Source organism: Stomoxys calcitrans, chromosome 2 (genome assembly GCF_963082655.1).
Source record: "Stomoxys calcitrans chromosome 2, idStoCalc2.1, whole genome shotgun sequence".
Taxonomy (NCBI): Eukaryota; Metazoa; Arthropoda; class Insecta; order Diptera; family Muscidae; genus Stomoxys; species Stomoxys calcitrans.
The window spans coordinates 171000490-171022572 of NC_081553.1; the positions used below are offsets into that span (position 1 = coordinate 171000490).

Sequence of the window (22083 nt, forward strand, 5' to 3'; positions counted from 1 at the left end):
TGGATGTTTCAAAGGTAGGAACTAGATGGCATCTTCCTCCTTCTGTTCCTGTGGTATCACAATGGAGGAGATCGTCTAAGTGAGTCTGATGGCAGACTGCCACTTAAACCCAACCTAACCTTTCCATGTTACGCCCCTAAGTTGGTTCATGGCTGGTATTGTGTCCCCACCTAAGTGCCGTTATCTGTTAGACGCGAAAGCCGGGCAATGACATAGGTAATGCTCCAACGTCTCATCATCTTCCTCGCATGCTGTCACTTGCCGCACCGATTTTACATAAGTGAGCTCATAGTCCTATGTGTCCCGTTATGATACCGAGAGTAATAGCCTAGTCTTCTCACGACGATTTTCGCCGTCCTACCAACCGTTTCGCTGTTCCACAGTGTTACATGCGCATTCGTCACCCACGCCCTTAATTCGGATTGCGTTGACCCGAAGGTCTTCGGGTTAACCAAGTTTTTGGACGGCAGTTTTATGGTCTTGCTTGTGTTGGGTTTCTCACAAAGTTTATATGTAACGAAATTGTTTGATGGGTGAAATGTATCGCAACCTTTCACACATGAGCAACATGTTGTCGAACATTTGGTTATGTTGCCGATTCAAAACGAAGTCTTTAAACAACTAACAAGTTGTAAACCGGCATTTTGCAATACATCCAACATGTAGCAATTGCCATTGGGGGATGAAAACAAAACAACTGCAACAGTCAACAAATTTTCCGGAAAATTTCAAGTTGGCTGTTTGAGGCAATGCCAACAGCTGTTGCTTCAAACAATTTTAGTAGAGTGGTAGTGCTGATAGCCTTTGTGAATAAAATTTTAACGGAATGTGAAGAAAATCACAAGTGTTGTATGTCAAAAAGGGAAAATTCCAATAAAATATTGAATGGATATATTGCGAAAAATCAAAGAAAGAAGATGTGCATACAAATGTAAAAGATGGCATATGATAAGACGGATGTAGTATCCTAACGCAACATATTTTGTGATTAAAAACAAATTTAGAAATATTATCCATAATTAAGGTTTAAATTGTGCGACTCGCTAGAGTTATGCCCATGTGAGCGGATAGAAGCAAATAAATGTACGAGTATTCCAATGTTGAATGATTTGGGTGTTAAGATTTTTATTTCGATTTCTAATTTGTTTATATTGAAACAACTACAACAACAACAACTACAAGGAAAACAAATAATTAACAACGACATCAGCTTAGTTAAATATAACCTCCCTCGCTCACTTCTTGGGCCGCCCCAAAAAAGATTAATGATCAATAACGTGTTTAACGAAATACTTAAAAACCACTAAAAATCATATTTAAACAAATGCAAAATAAATAATTAAAAATAAAAATGGCCATGAAATCTAGAAATTTTATGGCTACTGTGTTCTGGGCGCTATATTGACAATGTGCTTATATCAATTTGTCTAAAACAAATAAATGGATATTCATTTCACTACAATATGTATATACAATAAAAACATTAACAGCAACAAAAATGGTAATAAATTGCCGATTTTTATGAAGACTCAAGTGGGAATATACATTTATGTCAGAGGTAAGTGTGATTAAAATCCATATTTTTGGATATGTTTGATTTACGAGAAAATCTTTGTTTTCCATTTATGCATGAAGTCTTAAAGGTCATCCTCCGCAGGTTTACTTTAGTGAAAAGTGTACAAAAAATTTTTGTTTGCTTAGAAAATCTGGGAATTTGAAAGATGATTAATGACTGACTTTGTTCCCCGTACAACAAGACAATTTGCAGTCATCATCTATTTCATGGTAATCCTCCAATCCCAATGGTCGCTTTATGAAAAGGGGGGCCATGGCAACATACAAAAGTTTGGTTTAGTGTAGAAAGGAGAAGGGGGTCAAAACTACCCCGGAGAATAGTTTGGTTTAGTTTATGTTGCTCCAACAACAGACACTTTGTTAAATGCCAAAAACCACCCCGAAAATTTCCTTATTGTCTATTAAAGCGTTGAAGAGAAATTGACTTAACTGCTGAACATATGCAACTTCGGGTTGTAAAGGGTGATTTCTTAAGAACTATAGGAAAGTTAAAAAAACACATAAAATTCAGAAAAATGCATGAAATCTTTAATTAAATCAATAGTACGGTCCATATACTTTAATGTTTGAAGAGTATTTCATGCAAATGGTCCAACCGCTTAATTCAATTTTGGCATACTCTTTCCAACATTTCGACTGGTATCTCACGAATAAATGCTTCAATATTATCTTCCAATGCGTTAATTGAAGAGGTCTTGTCTGTATAGCTCCACAAGAAATAGTCGAAAGGCGTTCAATCGCACGATCTAACTCGGCTTTCAAAAAGTCCATGGTTACGCGTGCTGTGTGGCATCTGGCACCGTCTTGTTGAAACCACATGTCATGCTAGTCAAGGTCTTGCATTTTGGGCAAAAAAAGTTGGATATCATCTCACGATAGCGCTCACCATTTACAGTTACGTTACAATTCGCAACATCTTTTAAGAAGTACGGTCCAATGATGCCACCAGCCCATAAACCGCACCAAACTGTGACATTTTCTGGATGCATTGGTAACTCTTGCAATGCTTTTGGCTGATCTTCACTCCAAAATCGACAATTCAGCTTATTTACGTACCTAATGAGCCAAAAATGAGCTTCGTCGCTCAATGAAAAAAGCGCGCGATGAACTTTCTTTAAGGAGCACGCATTTTGATAAAACCAGTAAGAAAAGGCACAAGTCGGGCGGAGCCGACTTTATAATACCCTACACCACCGAGTATGCCTAATACTTCTAATAGATAGCACAGCCAAATTTAGTCAGACTTTAATTTTGCATACCTATTGAAATAAAGAATAGAACCTTATACGATTTTCTTAAGATGGTACGAAAATTGTGGCTTCTACAGCCTTAAAGGTCGAAACGCATAAAAGATATATATGGGAGTTTTATCTAAATCGATTTTGATGAAATTTTGCACACGTATTGGGATGGCAATGAAACCATCTCATGAAAAATTTTGTAGAGATCGGACCAAAATTGTGGCTTCTAAAGCCTTAAAAGGTCATATCGGATGATAAATATAAAGGGAAGATATATCTAAATTTGGACCGATTTTAATGAAACTTTGCACACATATGAAGACGTTGAATAAAACGGTCCATGGCAAATTTTGTAAAGATCGGACCAAAATTGTGGCTTCTACAGCCTTAAAAGGCCATATCGGATGAAAAATGTATATGAGAGCTATATCTAAATCTGAACCGATTTTTATGGAACTTTGCACACATATGAAGACATTAAATAAAACGGTCCATGCCTTCAACAGCCTTAAAAGTCGGATGAAAAATAAATATGGAGCTATATTTAAATCTGGACCGATTTCAATAAAATTTTGCAAACATTTTGGGTCTACAGCTTTAAAAGTGCACATCGGATGAAAGGTATTGGGTTGCCCATAAAGCAATTGCGGATTTTTCATATAGTCGGCGTTGTCAAATTTTTTCACAGCTTGTGACTCTGTAATTGCATTCTTTCTTCTCTCAGTTATCAGCTGTTACTTTTAGCTTGCTTTAGAAAAAAGTGTAAAAAAGTATATTTGATTAAAGTTCATTCTAAGTTTTATTAAAAATGCATTTACTTTCTTTTGAAAAATCCGCAATTACTTTTTGGGCAACTCAATATATATGGGAGCTATATCTAAATCTGGACTGACTTTTCAAAGTCAATAGCGTTCGTCCTTCGACCAAAAAAGACACCCATGCAAAATTTTGTGAAAATCGGACAACAAATGCGACCTGTACTTGTACCACAGTGGTGGTGTAGGGTATACAAATTCAATAATTTGCAAGCTTTGTTCGTTTGTAAGACTATTCATGGTTAAATTATAGACGTGAAACAAAACGCGAAACGTCCGTGAGCTGTTTATACCAGTTTTGCCAAAAAGATAATAGCGATAAAAATCACCCTTTAGTTCAGCTAGCAACCCATCGGATCCTGCTGCCTTATTGTACTTTAGTCGGGTCACTGCTACCTACTGACTAGGCGTTATATACTATTTACCATTATCAGGGATTGGTTCTCCAATATCCTCGTCGCCGCCATTATCGGATACTACCAAATGCGAATTTGCTCATGAACATTTCGTTAAGGAACAGGTAAAAACCTCTCACATATCAAAGAGTGCTGCCCGATTCAAGTTTAAGATCAATGATAAGTGGCCTCCTTCTTATAGCAGAGTCCGAACGGCGTTCCGCAGTGCGACACCTCTTTGTGGAGTAGTTTTTATATGGCTGCCATACCACAGTACAGTACCTCACAAATGTCGCCAGCACTAGATGGGGATAACCACCGCTGAAAACTTTTCCTGAAGTGTGTGACGATCCAACTTTCTGGTTCAATCCCCTTCGGAGCTGGCTACCTTCTGCCACCGGCCGTGCTCGGTCTTGGGGCAGTTCTTTTTCTTTGGAGACTAATTCGGATGCGTCCGCATAAAAGTAAAGTGTAAAATAGCTCTTGTGTCATATGTAATGTGTATCTGTGAGTGTAAGGGAATTTGTGAACCCGGATACATGGCGTTATTAGATAGTGCGCAACATTAGATGTAAGGTTGTTTATAGGGACGCTTTACCCTACCAACCTGCTGACTCGCCACTTCGCATAATGAAACCTTTTATAATTTCATTATCAAAACAAAACGTTTATATTTAAAAGTTAATGATAATTAATAACAAGGGTCTAACACAACTCACTGTCTCAAATTTCAGCAAATTCGGAAAATAAATGTGGCTTTTATGGGCCTGAGACCCTAAATCGGTGGATCGGTCTATATGACAGCTATATCCAAATTTGGACCGATCTGGGCCAAAATGAAAAAGTATGTCGAAGGGCCTAACACAACTCACTGTCCCAAATTTCAGCAAGATCGGATAATAAATGTGGCTTTTATGGGCCTAAGACCCAAAATCGGTAAATCGGTCTATAAGACAGTTATATCCAAATTTGGACCGATCTGGTCCGGGATGTCAAAGGGCCTAACTCAATTCACTGTCCCAAATTTCAGCAAAATTGGATTATAAAAATGGCATTTATGGGCCTAAGACCCTAAATCGGCGGATCGGCCTATATCAAGATATAGTCCGATATAGCTCATCTTCGAACTTTACCTGCTTATAGACAAAAAAAGAGTCTATGCAAAGTTTCAGCTCAATATCTCCATTATTAAAGACTGTAGCGTGATTTCAATAGACAGACGGACAGACGAAAGGACATGGCTCGATCGTCTTAGAAAATCTAGGACGCTGATTAAGAATATATATTTTCCAAACTTCTATCAAACCAAACTTCTGTCAAACCAGCAAAAATTAAAGCTTGTAGGAAGCGAACAAGGATGATGGAGAGACCGATTTACATGGGAGCAATATCAGGTTAAAGACTAATTTGAACTGTATTTGGCATAGTTATTGGAAGTCGTAACAGAACACCGCATGTAAAATGTCAGCTAAATCGGACAAAAATTGAGGCTTGTAAGTACTCAATAAGTCAAATCGGGAGATCGGTTCTTATGGAAACCATATCAGGTTATAGATCGATTCGGACCGTACTTGCCACAGTTATTGGAATCATAACGGAACATCACATGCAAAATTTCAGCCTAATCGGACAAAAATTGCGGCTTGTGAGGGCTCAAGAAGTCAAATTCGGAGATCGGTTTAACGACGACCAACGACCTACATTAGTTTTAAGTATCTGTGCGAAATTTCAAGCGGCTACCTTTACGCGTTCGACCGCTATCGTAATTTCGACAGACGGACGGAAGGACATGGCTAGACCGAATCAGAACGTTCGATATCTGATCTTGGACAGGGAACTGAAATGGAAGTGTCACATTCAGGAGAATACTGAGAAGGCTCACAGATTTTGGACACTATGTAGACGGGCCGTAGACTCGAAATGGGGCCTGAATTCGAGGATAGCCCACTGGCTCTACAGGAGCATGACAAGACCAATACTTATTTACGCCGCCGTAGTTTGGTGGACTGCGATAGAGAAATAGTGCAACGTAAGGATAATACAACATTCAGAGAACATGATGTCTTGGCATAGGCGGAGAGATGAGGGCCACGCCCATTTGGACACTGGATACTATTTTAGATATAAAACCCATAGACATACAGATTAAGTGCGGGGCAGCCACTACGGCTATGAAACTAAAAGCGATGGGAGAATGGATTGAGGATGGGAGCAGCTCATGCCATCGCGGTATAATCGAGGCGACAATAGGAAACCGGGAAGAGGTTTCCGATCGGATACCTGAGACGACACTTGGCACAGTTATGGATTGATGGAACCCTAGTTTTGCCATCTGGAAGGTCATGTTACACAGATGGATAAAACCTAGAGGACAGAATGGGCTTGGGGGTCTACATTGAGAACCCAAGGACTGAGATCGGTTTTCGACTACCTGACCATAATACAGTCTTGTAGGCGGATATGCGGGCGATTACGCAATGAAGTGGTGTGGCGTTAACGCGAGGACGTCGAGTATGAACATCTGTGTGGACAGTAAACAGGCCATAAGGGCAATTTTACTTCTTTAGCTCCTATAGGGAGCAATTTTTATCCGATTTGGCTGAAATTTTGCACAATGACTTCTACTTTGGGACCAACATCCAAAGCAAGTATGGTCAGAATAGGTCCAAAATCTGATATAGCTTCAATAGAAGCACTATTCTTCTTTGCCTACAAAGAGATACCGTTGAAAGAATTTGACAAATGCGATCCATGGTTGAGGATATATATAATATTGACCCTTCCGAACTTAGAATGCTTTTAGTTGTTATGTTCTCACATACATTTCTTTAAAATGTAGGGTAACACAATGGACAAAATTGGCATCCGAGTAAAATCCCCTTCTTGGTGGGCTACCCAACCTAAACCATTGTACCACATAAACTCCATGAGAGCATAATATGGTAAAGCCCCCTTAAAAACTCACTTCGAATCCTTGTATTAGATTAGACTCATGACTTTTTGTTCCCTAAAAATGTTTATACTCGTACATAGAAATAGCCAATTGTCTAAATATTCCATATGTAAACTAAGCTTACTTTCATAAAAATTGTTGATGGATGTCCAAGATGTTTTATTTCTTTGCTATAAAAGTTAATAGCTCTGAAGGAAATGTAAACTTTAAAAATTTGCTTTTATAAATACGCTCATAAAGTAATCTTTAAGATGTGTTTTATGTGTAGAGGTTAATTTAAATAATCTTAAACGGCATTGACGACACGTTTTATGTACACCATAGCGTCTCGCCAACTCCCACTCTTGCGTTCAATGTTGGAGTGCAAGACAAATAGATTCGTGCCATTTCTATAAAGGATTACGTCATTGCGCTGTTGAAACGGGAAACTTAAGGTGGGAAGTGAAAACTAAAACCACAACGTTTTTTTTGGTGTAAATAGAAAAAGGAAATGCTAGCCTATCGTGGCAACGATGATAATATTTAGGGACTTGTATGTAAACAAACAACAAAGGCATTGTTATGAGTGCCAGTGTCCAGATTGGCATAACAGGCAGAAGGGTTATGGTGATTTTCCATTGGTTGGACATTTGTTTTCAGCGAAAACTATTTTGAAAAAACATTATTTTTGAACTTTAGATAAGCTCCCATTGCAAAATGTTAGAACTAATGTTAGAGTATGTCAAGATGTCTGAGGCATCCCATGTCAAAAACATTGACACAATTCGCTCACATTTCTTGCATTTTTTTCTACGCGTGCTGTAGCGCAAGTGGCCGCATGAAAACGTGAGGATATTCTCTTCTTCAAGGATGATGCCAATCTGTAGTACCCAGTATCCTACTAAAGAGACACCAGCAAGATGCACATGCATACATTTGTATTTGCCATTTTTTGGAACAAATGACAGAGCAAGAGAGAAGAATGTTACAAAAATACATGACTGGATGATGGTGTAAAGGGAATCTCGTGATTCATAGTTATTTGTTTTAAGCATATAGGCTATACAGTTCTTCATTAAAGTTTGCATATCAATTAGTAGTACAAGAAGTAAAAAGGCATAAAGTTCGGCCGGGCCGAACTATGGTTACCCACCACCTCGATATATAAATTTTAAACACCTCTTATTTTAATACTGTAAAAAGTTCATGATTTATCGAAATATGGACCTTTTTGAACCAAACTCGGCAAGGATGTTGAGGGGTCAAGACGGTAAATCCGAATATTGGTCTATATGGTAGCTATTTCTAAATATAGGCCGAAGTCCACCATATTCGGCAAGGATATGTAAGGGTCTAATACAAATCATTGTACTAAATTATAGCGAAATCATCGGTTAAAGAATGTACAATTTATGGGCCCAAAAAATTAAATGGGGAGATCGGTATATGTTTATGTCAGCTATCTTATATATAAAACTAGCTGACCCGGGCCCGCTTCGCTGCGCCTTCTTTTACTTTATATGGAACAAAAGCTTCCTTGGAATATTATTTACAATTAAAGATCTTTTAGTGAAATACTATGCAAACTTGCCTAACAGTTTAACAATATAAGTGCCTTTATCTGAATCCCACATGATCTTTATTGGTCTACGAATTTAAGTTTGGATGTAATGTACCATTTATTTAAACCCCATATTGCCATTGTCTTAAGAGAGGTTTACAGGATGAGGCGTGGCCCCAAAATAGGTTATCAAATTCGTTTTCTAATCTCAAATACCTTTCATTTGAGCCACATATTGGCATGGTCGAAATTTTGTTTTTCTTTGGGGGTGTTTTGGGAAAGGGGTGATGCCTTAAATACATGGTCCTACATTTGGATATCAAATTCGTATTCTACTCCCAAATACCTTTATTTGAACACCATATTGCGATGGTCAGTAAAAAATTGCTGTTTGTGGGGTATTTTAGGAAAGGGGTAGACCCCCAGAAAATTGGTCCCGAAAATGGGTACCAATTCTTGCTTTACCCCCCAATTCCTTTCATTTAAGCTCCACATTGACATGGTCGGTAAATATACCCGATTTAGGGGTGTTTTGGGGATTGCTCTATTCTCATACATCTATATATCATTTATTTGAACCCCATATTGTCATTGCCCTCGAAATTCGATATCTAATCTCATTTAAACTCCTTATTGCAAAAGTCAGCAAATATGTCCGGTTTGGGGTATTGGTGGTGGGACGTCCGCTAGACAGTTGGTCCCTAATGTTGATATCAGATACGTGGTCTACTCACACATACCTTTAGTTTGAGCCCCATATTTCCATACTCGGCAAACATGACCGGCTTGTGGGGTGTTTTGTGGTATGGGCGGCCACTCTGTGAGTTGGCCTTGAAAATATATATCGGATTCGTGTTCCACTTTAAAAACCCTCTTATTTGAGCCTTATATTGCAATAATCAGAAAATACTTACTATTTGGGTGGTGTTGTGGGGGTGGCGTGGCCCCATAGACACTTTTCCCGAATATTGATATCAAATTCGTGCTTTACTCCCAAAGACCTTTCATTTGAGCCCCATATTGTTATGGTCGTAAATTGTCCCCTTTGGGGGATGTTTTTGGGGAGTGGCGGCCCCCTAAACACTTGGTCCCATATTTGGATATCAGATTCGCATCCTACATTCAAATACCTTTTATTTAAGTCCCCTATTCCCATGGTAAGTATATAAGTCCTATTTGGGGGGTGTTATGGGGAAGGGGTGGTCCCTCGGAAACGTGGTCCCAAATTTGGATATCAGATTCGTATTCTACTTGCAAATACCTTTCATTTGAGTCCCATATTGCCATGGTCGGTAAATATGTTCGATTTAGGGGTGTTTTGCGGCTTGGGGTGGTCACCCTAGCACTTGGTCCGACAATTGGATATCAGATACGTTTTCTTATCCTAAATACCTTTCATTTGAGTTCCATATTGTCGTGATTGGTCTAAATTTATGTTTGATAGGTTTTTGGGTGGGGCAGCCCGCCTAGGTACCCCATCCCGTCCGAAGGAGTAAAGCTAGCCGCTTGAAATTTTGCACAAATACTTCTTATTAGTGTAGGTCGGTTGGTATTGTAAATGGGCCATATCGGTCCATGTTTTGATATAGCTGCCATATAAACCGATCTTGGGTCTTGACTTCTTGAGCCTCTAGAGTGCGCAATTCTTATCTGATTGGCATGAAATTTTGCATGACGTGTTTTGTTGTAATATCCAACAACTGTGCCAAGTATGGTTCAAATCGGTCAATAACCTGATATAGCTGCCATATAAACCGATCTTGGGTCTTGACTTCTTGATCCTCTAGAGTGCGCAATTCTTTTCCGATTGGAATGAAATTTTGCACGACGTGTTTTGTTATGATATCCAATAAATGTGCCAAGTAGGGTTTAAATCGGTCCATAACCTGATATAGCTGCCATATAAACCGATGTGGGTCTTGACTTCTTGAGCCTCTAGAGTGCGCAATTCCTATTCGATTGGAATGAAATTTCGCACGACGTGTTTTGTCATGATATCCAACAACTGTGTCAAGTATGGTTCACATCGGTCCATAACCTGATATAGCTGTCATATAAACCGATCTTGGGTCTTGATTTCTTGAGCTTCTAGAGGGCGCAATTATTTTCCGATTTGAATGAATTTTGGCACGACGTGTTTTGTTATGATATCCAAAACTGTGCCAAGTATGGTTCAAATCGGTTCATAACCTGATATAGCTGTCATATAAATCGATCTGGGATCTTGATTTCTTGAGCCTCTAGAGGTCGCAATTATTATCCGATTTGCCTGAAATTTTGTACGACGTATTCTCTCATGACCATCAACATACGTATTTATTATGGTCTGAATCGGTCCATAGCCCGATACAGCTTCCATATATATCGATCTCTCTATTTTACTTCTTGAGCCCCCAAAGGGCGCAATTTTTAATCTAATTGGCTGACATTTTACACAGGTCTCTAACATATAATTTAATTGTGGTCCAAACCGGACCATATCTTTATATCGCTCTAATAGAAGAGCAATTATTTTCTTATATCCTGTTTTGCCTAAGAAGAGATGCCGGGAAAAGAACTCGACAAATGCGATCCATGGTGGAGGGTATATAAGATTCGGCCCGGCCGAACTTAGCACGCTTTTACTTGTTAGATATCGGGTGGAGGCGGATCCTCCCCCTTATCCCAAAAACGCCACCCATATTCGAAAGTGGTCCGATGGGCACAATAATGGTATTAAAAGAAAGGCATTGGAGACCAGAAAACGAATATGGTATTAAAATTTGGGTTCAAGAACCCAGTGGGCCCCCAACTCCAAAACTTCTATTAACAGATATATTCATGTCAATATGGGACTCAAATTAAAAGTATTAGGCAGTAGTTTACAAATATGGCATTAAACATTAGGCCTAAGTAATGGGAGATCGTCCCCCCCAAATGGGCATATTAGTCGACCATGGCTATATGGGTTCAAATGAAGTAGATTACGAATATGACATTAAAAATTGAGTTCAAGTTTAGGTGGCGCTTTTTCTCCTAAAGATACGTCAAATGGTTTATTTGACCCATTATGGCAATGTGGGACTCAAATGAAAGGTTTTTGAGAGTAGAAAACGAATTTGATATCCAATTTTGGAGCTAAGTGTTTTGGGGTACCCCCTAAGCAACCCCCCAAACTGAACTTCATTTCCTTTGGGAATAAAGAACGAATTTGATATCTAATTTCAGTTCTAAGTGCCGGTGACCGCCCCAGCCCCAATACACCCTCCAAACGGTTCATATTTACCGGTCATTGCAATATGGGGCTCAAATTTGGATTTGGAAGTGCAGCATGAATTTGAGATCCATATTTGTGACGAAATGTCTGAGGTGCCATCCCTCCCCTAATGAGAACATTGCCCTAAGGAAGAACATTACCTCCAGGCATCGAGAAGGGGCAAATTCTCACATATCAATGAGTTTTTTCCGATGCAAGTTTAAACTCAATGATAAGGGATTTTTTTTATAGCCGAGTCCGAACGGTGTCTCGCAGTGCGACACCTCTTTGGGGAAAATTTTTTGATGGCCATGCATGGCATTGTACCTCGCAAATGTCGCCAACATTAAGAGTGGATAAACACAGCTTTGTCCGATGTTCTCGCCTGGATTCCAACGCGGCTATAATGGCATGAATTCGATATCCGCATTCAGGGTGAAATGTTCCCATCCTAAATAGATTTTAGCGGAGCGGGCCCGCTCCGGCTAGTGTTATTATAAATATGTGTAAAAACTGTAAAAAATATTGCTCCATTATACCCGAAAATCGATTAGTCGTAATGCCTCCGGTGCCGAGCATTTTGGATCATCGAGGTTCAACTGTAAAAGTGAAGAACATCTCTCCACGTCATAAGATCAATATTCGCACCATTCACCCATGGTTTTTGTTTTGGTTTGCATAAATGTAAATTTTGCCCATGATCATTCCACTAAGGAAGAGGGGTAAACTTCTCACAGTCCGATTCAAGTTTTAAGGTCAATGATAGGGGGACATGCGACACCTCTTTGGAGAGAAGTTTTACATGGCGTAGTACCTCACAAATGTTGCCATCAGTGGGAGGGGAAAACCAACTTTGAAAAAGTTTTCTGATGGTCTCGCCAGGGTTCGAACCCAGGTGTTCAGCGTCATAGGCGGATATGCTAACCTCTGCGCTACGGTGGCTTTGTTTTGGTTTCAATGTCCCATTTCTTAGATGATATGCTTAACACACTCCCTAAATTATTAGCGGTCTAAACTGCGAAAAAATTGAAAATAAGTCCCCAACGTTAATCTAAACCGTACAAAATGTTTTAGTCATTTGTACAGCAGGACATAGTGCTTTCAGCAAAATGGCCTTGTTAGTATATATCTTTAATACAGAGTGACATACAGGGTGCCAAAGCTTACCACTTTCAACTTCTTCAACCTCTGTTCAGTAAATCAAAAGTTATGACCCTTAGCAAACTGGGTGTCAGAAATGGGAGAAGGAGCCCAAAAGATCCAGGTGTCTTAAAATCTATTCTGAGTTCGGCTATTTGATATAATGTTCTGCCATAGCCGATTTATGTAAGTAAAGGGTGAAAGGTGAAGTTCATCTCTTCACATCTTAAGATCACCATCAATAATCAATGGATTCTGTTTTGGTTTCATTGTCCTATTTCTCAGATGTATATTTTTTAACAAAGCCACCAAACTAGCGAGAGTAATGACAGTCAGGTTTGGGAGAAGCCAAACGTGATGTAAACTTCGGTGATCTCCATGCTAGATGAAAATATTAATCTATGTACTACAGGGGCTTCTAGCTGAATAGAAATACATACAAATTTGTAAATTTATTAGAAACTTGTCTTAGCATTAAGTAGGCCTAATAACCTGCATGCATTTAAATCAATAAAATAAATATGTTCGTTCTTGATGTTGTTGCTGTTGTTGTAGCAATAGCTTTTGTAAACATGTTGTCGTTTTTGATAATTTAAAGTTAAATTAAATTTTTCCCCCAACAGCAGTGCCAACCCTGAATATTGGCATTGTCCACGAAAATTAAGCGCATGTGCTATGTGTCGATTTGAAATGTTTAGACATTATAATGGGCGCCACATACATGGCTAAGTGTTGGCTCATAGATAGCCAGTACGTCAGAGGAAGACAGAGCAGTAGGTGCGATTTGTGGGGCGTTTAAAGTGCCGGTTGCACATCGCGCGCCATTTGAATGTCGCATAATTCAACCAAAAATGTGAGTTCGAGAGGGTAGCGCAAAAAAAAAAAAATTGTGCATTCGAACATATAAACAAAACACTTCATCAAAAAAAACTAATGAGTCATGACGAAATAAAACAAAAATGTTGTCTCGTTAAAATAATGACGTTAATCAAATTTTAAGAGCTCTGACATTGCTATATGCAATTTGAGATTAAAGTTAGCAAACATTGGAATATTTGTATACCTCTTTATAATTGTTTTTTTTTCAATTCAAGTATCTTAAGGGTTGTCCTGGAAGTTGTAGATTTGAAAGCAACATAACGAATGAAGCAAAATAAAAATCTAAAATCATATAAGCTCCAATAGTTTTTAAGATCGAAAAATATTGCAAATTGCAAATTTTGCCCATGAACATTCCACTAAGTCCGAACGGCGTGTCGCAGTGCGACACCTCTTTAGAGAGAAGTTTTACACGGCATAGTACCTCACAAATGTTGCCAGCATTAGGAGGGGAAAACCACCACTGAAAAATTTTCTGATGGTCTCGCCAGGATTTCAGCGTCATAGGCGGACATGCTAACCTGTGGGCTACGGTGACCTCCATCGAAAAATATTACAAGTTTTTTATACCCACCACCGAAGGATGGGGTATATTCATTTTGTCATTCCGTTTGCTTTAACTTTAACTTTACTTAAATTGGCTATGACAGAATATTTGTTCCACTAACCGAACGTAGAATAACGTTCCAAGCTCCTCGATCTTCTGCTTCTTTGCCTTCAAAAGACTTCTTAGCTGAAGCTTCTTCATCCATTCTGGCATCATGACCTAGCCAACGCAGCCGTTGTATTTTGATGCATGTAACTATGCTTTCGTCGTCATACAGCTCGTGGTTCATACGTCGCCTATATTCTCCATTAACACAAACTGGTTCATATATTTTACGAATAATCATTGTCTCAAATACTCCAAGCACTGCTTCATCTGCTTTCACAAGTACCCATGCTTCAGGACCATATAACAACACGGGTAGTATCAGTGTCTTGTATTGTGTAATCTTCGTTTGTCGAGTGGCGGCCTTGTTTCTAAACTGCTTACTTAGTCCAAAGTAGCATCTGTTTGCCAGTATTATTCTTCGCTTAATCTCAAAACTGGTGTCATTCGTTTCGGTTATGGCGGTGCCGAGGTAGATAAAGTTACTGACCGTCTCAAAGATGTGGTTCCTAACTTTCTCCATTTTTTTTTATCTGCTCGGTTGTGCAAGGCTTTTTGGTAGTTGAAACCATCCATTTCGTCTTATCTCCATTTACTGCCAGACCCATTTTCACTGACTCTCTTTCGATTCTTTTAAAGATTGCAGTTACTACTTCCGGTGACCGATTAAAGAGATCACACGATAGGCTGCCTTCTTGTCTGAAACCTCGTTTGGTATTAAATGGTTCGGAGAGATTCTTTCCTATTTTTACTGAGGAACGCGTATCAGCAAGTGTTATCCTGCAGAGTCTTATTAATTTTGCAGGGATGCCAAACTCAGATATGGCCTGAAATACCTTTGAACGTAAAGGAGTATCGAAGGCGGCTTTGTAGTCAACAAAGAGATGGTAGGTGTTGATTTGTCCTTCTCGGGCCTTTTCCAGGATTTGGCGTAGTGTGTATATCTGGTCCAGGGTGGATTTACCAGGTCTAAAGCCGCATTGATAGGGCCCAATTATCTCATTGACCTTAGGTTTTAATCTTTCACACAGTACGCTCGAGAGTATCTTGTATGCGATGGAAAGGAGACTTATTCCACTTTAGTTGGCACATTCCATCTTGTCTCCTTTCTTGTGTACGGGACATAATATGATGAGGTTCCAATCATCGGGTATGCGTTTGTCTAGCCCGATTGCGCAGATAACCTGATGCATACGCCTTATCAGCGTGTTGCCTCCGGTCTTAAATAGTTCAGTGGGTAACCCGTCGGCTCCTGCTGCCTTGTTGTTCTTTAGTCGGGTCACTGCTACCTGGACTTCATTCTGACTAGGAGGTAAACCTTCTCTACCGTCATCATTGACGGTCGGATACTACAATAGCAGTTGCGTAAAATGTTCTTTCCATATCCTCAGCATGTTATCTGTGTCAGTTACAAGATTTCCTTCTTTGTCTCTGCAGGAGGATGTGCCTGTACCAAAGCCATCGGTTTGATGTTTAATTTGGCAGAATTTCCCGACTTCATTCTGACTCCTGTACATCTCAATTCGCTCACACTCACGTCTTTACATTTCCTTTTTATACCCACCACCAAGGATGGGGGGTACATTCATTTTGTCATTACGTTTGCAACACATCAAAATATCCATTTCCGACCCTATAAACTATATATATTCTTGATCAGCTTAAAAATCTAGCCATGTCCGACCGTCTGTCCGTCCGTCAGTCTATTGAAATCACGCTATAGTCTTTAAAAATAGAGATATTGGGCTGAAACTTTGCACGGATTCTTTTTTTGCCCATAAATTCGAAGATGAGCTATATTGGACTATATCTTCATATAGCCCCCATATAGACCGATCCGCCGATTTAGGGTCTTAGGCCCATAAAAGCCACATTTATTATGCGATTTTGCTGAAATTTGGGACAGTGAGTTGTGTTAGGCCCTTCGACATCCTTCTTCAATTTGGCCCAGATCGGTCCAGATTTGGATATAGCTGCCATATAGACCGATCTCTCGATTTAAGGTTTTGGGGCCATAAAAGGCGCATTTATTGTCCGATGTCACCGAAATTTGGTGAGTGAGTTAAGTCCTTCGACATATTTCTGCAATTTGGCCTAGATCGAACAAGATTTAGATATTGCTGCCATATAGACCGATCTCTCGATTTAATGTTTTGGGGCCATAAAAGGCAATTTATTGTCCGATTTCGCCGAAATTTGGGACAGTGACTTGTATTATTTACTTGGGTAAGGATAGGGTTATTACACTGTCTCTGGTAGGGAAGGGTAGTTAATTGTGTTTTCCCTTGGGGAAGGGTAGTTTAGTACCTTTTCCCTTGGGGAAGGGTAGGTTTTTTAACCTTTCCTTTGGAGAAGGTTTGGTTTATTAGCCTTTCTCTTGGGAAAAGAAGGAAAATATATCATTTTGCTTGGGAAAGGGTTCGTTTTTTACCCCTTTTTTGGGGAATGGTAGGTTTATTACCCTCTCTCGGGGGGAAGGGTAGTTTTTTTACCATTTTCCTTGGGGAAGGGTAGGTTTGTTGCTCATTTCCTTGGGGAATAGTGGGTTTATTACCCTTTACCTTGAGGAATGGTATGTTAATTACCCATTTCCTTGGGGAAGGGTACCTTATTACCCTTTACTTTGCGGAAGGGTAGGTTTATTAACCTTTCCCTTGGGGAAGGGTAGGTTTATTACACTTTCGCTTGGGTAAGGGTAGGTTTATAAACCTTTCCCTTGGGGAAGGGTAGGATTATTACACTTACCTTGGGGAATAGAAGGTCTATTACCCTTGCACTTAGAGAAGGGTAGGTTTATTACCCTTTCCTTTACGGAAGGGTAGGTTTATTAACCTTCACCTTGAGCAAGGGTCGATTTATTACCCATTCCTTTGGGGAAGAGAAGTTTAATTACCCTTTTCCTTGGGGAAAGGTAGGTTTATTATCCTTTCCCTTAAGAAAGGGTTACCCATTCCTTGGGGAAGGATAAGTTTATTGCCCATTCCTTAGGGAAGGATAGATTGATTATTTTGGAAGAGTTGGTTTATTACCCTTTCTCTTGGGGAAGGGTATTTTTAGTACACTTTTCCTTTGGGAAATGGGGGGTTTATTACAATTTTCCAGGGGAATGGTGGGTTTTTTCCTTTCCTTGAGGAATGGTATGTTTTTTTCCTTTCCTTGGGGAATGGTAGGTTTATTACCCTTTTCTCTTGGGGAAGGGTAGGTTTTTTACCATTTTCCTTGGAGAATATTAGGTTTGTTGCCCTTTTCCTTGTTAACTGGCGGGTTAATTACCTTTGCCTTGGGGAAGGGTAATTTTATTATCCATTTCCTTGGGGAAGGGTGGATGTACTACCCTTTGCCTAAGAAAAGGGTATGTTTATTACACTTTCCCTTGGGAAAGAGAAGGTTAATTACCATTCCCTTGGGGAAGGGTAGGTTTTTCATTCTTTTCCCTTGGGAAGGGTGGGTTTATTACCCATTCCCTTAGGAAAGAATAAGTTGATTATCATTTCCAGAGAGGAAGGTTAGGTTTATTTACCATTACTTTGGGAAAGGGTCGATTTATTACCCATTCCCCAAGGGAAAGGGTAGGTTTATTATCCTTTCCTTTTGGAAAGGGTGGGTTTACCATCCTTTCCCTTGGGGAAGGGAAGGTTTATTACCCATTCCTTGGGAAAGGGTAGGTTTGTTACCCTTTCGCTTGAGAAAGGGTAGGTTGATTACCCTTCCTCTTGCGGAAGGGTACGTTTATACCCTTACCCTTGGGGAAGAGTAGATTTATTACACTTTCCCTTGTGGAATAGTTGGTTTTTTTTTACCATTTTAGGTAGGTTTTTTCCTTTTCTTTTGGGGGGAATGGTGGGTTTATTACCCTTTTCCTGGGGGAATAGTAGGTTTTTTACCATTTTCCTTAAGTAGGGTAGGTTTTTTTTCTTTTCCTTGGGGAATGGTAGGTTTATTACCCTTTTGCTTGGGGAAAGGTAGGTTTATTACCATTTTGCTTGGGGGAAAGGTAGGTTTATTACCTTTTCCCTTGGGGAAGGGTTTGTTGCCCTTTTTCTTGTTGAATGGTGGGTTTATTACCTTTTCCTTGGGGAAGGGTAATTTTATTACCCTTTTCCTTGGGAAATGATAGGTTTATTACCCATTTCCTTGGGGAAGAGTGGATTTATTATCCTTTGCCTCAGGGAAGGGTAGGTTTATTACACTTTCCCTTGGGGAAGAGAAGGTTAATTACCATTTCCCTTGGAGAAGAGAAGGTTAGTTACCATTTCCCTTGGGGAAGGGTAGGTTTTTTATTCTTTCCCTTTGGGAAGGGTGGGTTTATTAGCCATTCCCTTGGGGAAGAATAGGTTGATTACCCTTTCCCTTGAGGAAGGGTAGGTTCATTAACCTTAACCTTGGGGAAGGGTCGATTTTTTACCCATTTCCTTGGGGAAGGGAAGGTTTATCATCCTTTCCCTATGGAAAAGGTTTGTTTATTACCCTTTCCCTTGGGGAAGGGAAGGTTTGTACCTTTGCCCATGAGGAAGGGTAGGTTTATAACTTTTCCCTTGGGGAAAGGTAGGTTTATTACTTTTTTCCCTTGGAGAAGGGCAAGTTTTTTCCCCTTTACCTTGCGGAAGCGTTGGTCCATTAACCTTAACCTTGTTGAAGGGTCGATTTATTACCCATTCACTTGGGGAAGGATAGGTTTATTACCCTTTCCCTTGTGAGAGGATAGGTTTATTAAGCTCTCCCTTGGAAAAGGGTGGGTATTGATGAAGCTTCCCTTCCCCAAGGGAAAGGAAGTTTTATTACCCAGTCCCTTAAGGAAGGGTATATTTCCTACCATTTTCCTTGGGGAAGGGAGGTTTATTACATTTTCCCTTAGAGAAGGTTCAGTTAATACTCTTACTCTTGGGGAAGGGTGGGTTTAATAACAGTCCACTTGGGGAAAGGTAGGTTTATTACCTTTTCCCTTGGAGAAGGCCAAGTTTATTACTTTCCCCTTGGGGAAGTTTAGGTTTATTATCGTTTCTCTTGGGAAAGGTTTGGTTTATTACCCTTTTCCTTGGGGAAGTTGGTGGAGGGGATATGGTGTTGTTATTGAGGATAAACGGTTTAAAATTAAGGGATTAAAGAAGTCAAAACGAGAATCGGTTTATTGGTGTCTCCGTGAAATTTACGTGAATTTTTTGACGGGGAGTAATGTGAGACGGTCCACACATATAGGCTCTATTTTAAATATCGCCATGATATAATCCAAACCCTCATTTTGCTTTAACATAAGCTCGTCAAAGATTCAAAGCATTGATTTTGCCTGTGCAAACTTTATATTTTATTTACTGGTTTTATATTATATATGCAACTGAAACGTGCCGTTAATATATTTTTGGAAAGTTGATAAGATTAATTTAAGAAACTCAATTTGTATTTCATCGTCATATATTTTTAGTAATGTCTATAGCCAATATTGTCCACGAAGTGTATATATACTATACATGTATTAGAGGTTCATCCATTCTGTTACCTTCCAATTCAGTTTGGTGTATTTTATCATATTTTTGATAAAAAAAAAACTAAAATTGTTTTTATTTATTTGTTCATTGCTGTCTGCTCGGGTTGTAAATTCTAAATCAGAACCATTGAAACAAATTAATCAAGGAATATGACTTTCATATACTTCATATCAAAAATGGGATTTTGGAATTCTCCAGTCTCATGACTTGCCATTGAGAGTTATAAAGCATTTGGATTTCGAAACGGTGACATTGCGAATTATGACGCAGAAATTAAATCTTTTTCATTGAAATAAGTGTTTAAATTTAAGGTAAATGGCAAAAGTCGAGAGAAATGATAAGATTACAATGTATTTAAATCTCTGCAATTTATTTTATAAACAACTTAATAATACGAATTAATAATAGAATCTCTTTTGTGAGTTTTCAGCAGAAGTTGGCGTCGAACGAGGCGTTTGACGTAACTTACTTAGTTGGCTATAATAGAACGATTGTTCCACTAGCCGAATTTAGAATGAATTTCCTAGTTTCCAGGTGTATTTCCCTACTTGGTCTTTTCGTCGGAGTGCCAGTGCCTTGTATAGTGTGATTTTCGTTGGCCGTGAGGTGGCTTTGTTTCAGCATTGTTTGTTTAATCCAATGTATCATCTATTAGCCAAGATTATTCTACGTCTTATTTCAAAACTAGAGCCATTCATTTTGTTCACGACTGTGCCGAGGTATACAAAATTGCTGAGGCACAGTGGGATGAAATTGTCGGAAATAAGTCTGCCATCTTTGAACGGAAAAAGATATCTTCACGAAATTAAATAGTTATAGCTAGCTGAGTTGTTAACCACGTTATATGTTTGCCACTGCGCCATTATATGATCGGAACAAGATGTGCTTTCATCAAGCAGTTGGGTCAGTCAAGTGGAGTATGCCGTTGCCATCTCTTGTGTTTGCAGTTTTTCAATGTCCAGCTTCCGTGTCAGATTGTACTTTCCTCTCCATGTTCAAAGGGGGTTTAACCCTTTGCTGCAACAAGGTAATGATCCGAAATTACATTCGGTCCACCGATCGATCGTACATCTAACATTCTGGATGAAGGATCAATTTGGTTCCTCGTGTTTTGATCGATTGACAGCCATGTGGCTTTGTGAATATTTTTAAGTTGAAATCTGGTGCTACTAACTACCATGTTTTTTACCGCAGCGAAATCTATCAGCCTTAACCAATTACCGGACGTTATCTCGAGGGGGCTAAACTTTCCGACTGTTGGTCCAAAGATGTCTTCCTTCCTTATCTTCGCATTAAAGTATACCAGAACGATTTTAATATCATGGGCAGGGCAGCGGTCATATTCTCCCTCTAGGTGCTGTAGAAAATATCCTTGGTCTGCTTGTCGTTGTCTTCCGTCGCGACATGGGCACAAAAGAGGCTGATGTTGAAGAATTTGGCTTTTATGCGGATTGTGGCTAGATTGTGACCGAAACAAGGTGTTTCAGTCTCCTACTAATCACAAATCCACAACCAAATTCATGCCTCGTGTTATGGCAGCTATAGTATAGTTCATCACTGTTTGCTGCTGTTGTGACGCCATTACCAGTCCATCGCACTTCCTGTAAGGCGGTCAAATCTGCTTTGTACTTCTCTAATACATTCGCCAGTGCGTATAGTGCGGACATTCCAGGTGCAAATCCGCAAATCATGGTCCTTTTTTCGTTTGAGTGAGTCGTCAGCGTTAGGGGGTCCGTTTTTACTATTCCTTTGTATCTCGTAGTGATTATCATAGTTTTCCGGGGCGGGTTACTGGCCCAGCGCCCCAACAGCATTGGTTTTGTGGAATCGCACATGTATTTCTCGTTGTCGCGAGCCGCTTTCTCCAAGATCCGACGCTCGCCTCCAGACGCCCCTGACCTGGGAACAGGCGCTGATTTTGGCCATTGGTTATTTGAATGAGCCAATAACTCGCCTTGTCATCTCGTGTATCATTGACACTCAATATTTAATTAACAGCCAGTGCCACCTAATTCCTCAGACTCTCCTCTCGAAAATCGCTTACTGCCCGCTGCTGCATTTGCAACAGAGCTTTGCGGATGATGCAATCTGTGGACGCGCCCGGTAGCTTTCGAGGTAAGCCTCCCATGATAAAGATGAACACCACTTAAGTCGGAGCTCTAAGTTCCAACCTGT

The 22083-nt window shown here is 39.7% G+C and overlaps 1 protein-coding gene across 1 annotated transcript in view; it reads left to right on the forward strand.

The window, feature by feature from the left end:
* Positions 1-1543: 1543 nt before the first annotated feature.
* Positions 1544-22083, forward strand: part of LOC106081645 (G protein-activated inward rectifier potassium channel 3) — a 294704-nt gene continuing 274164 nt past the window's right edge. The window contains exon 1 of the mRNA XM_059362670.1: positions 1544-1558. The gene's annotated coding sequence lies outside the window, so the exon portion shown is untranslated. The remainder of the gene's footprint in view (positions 1559-22083) is intronic.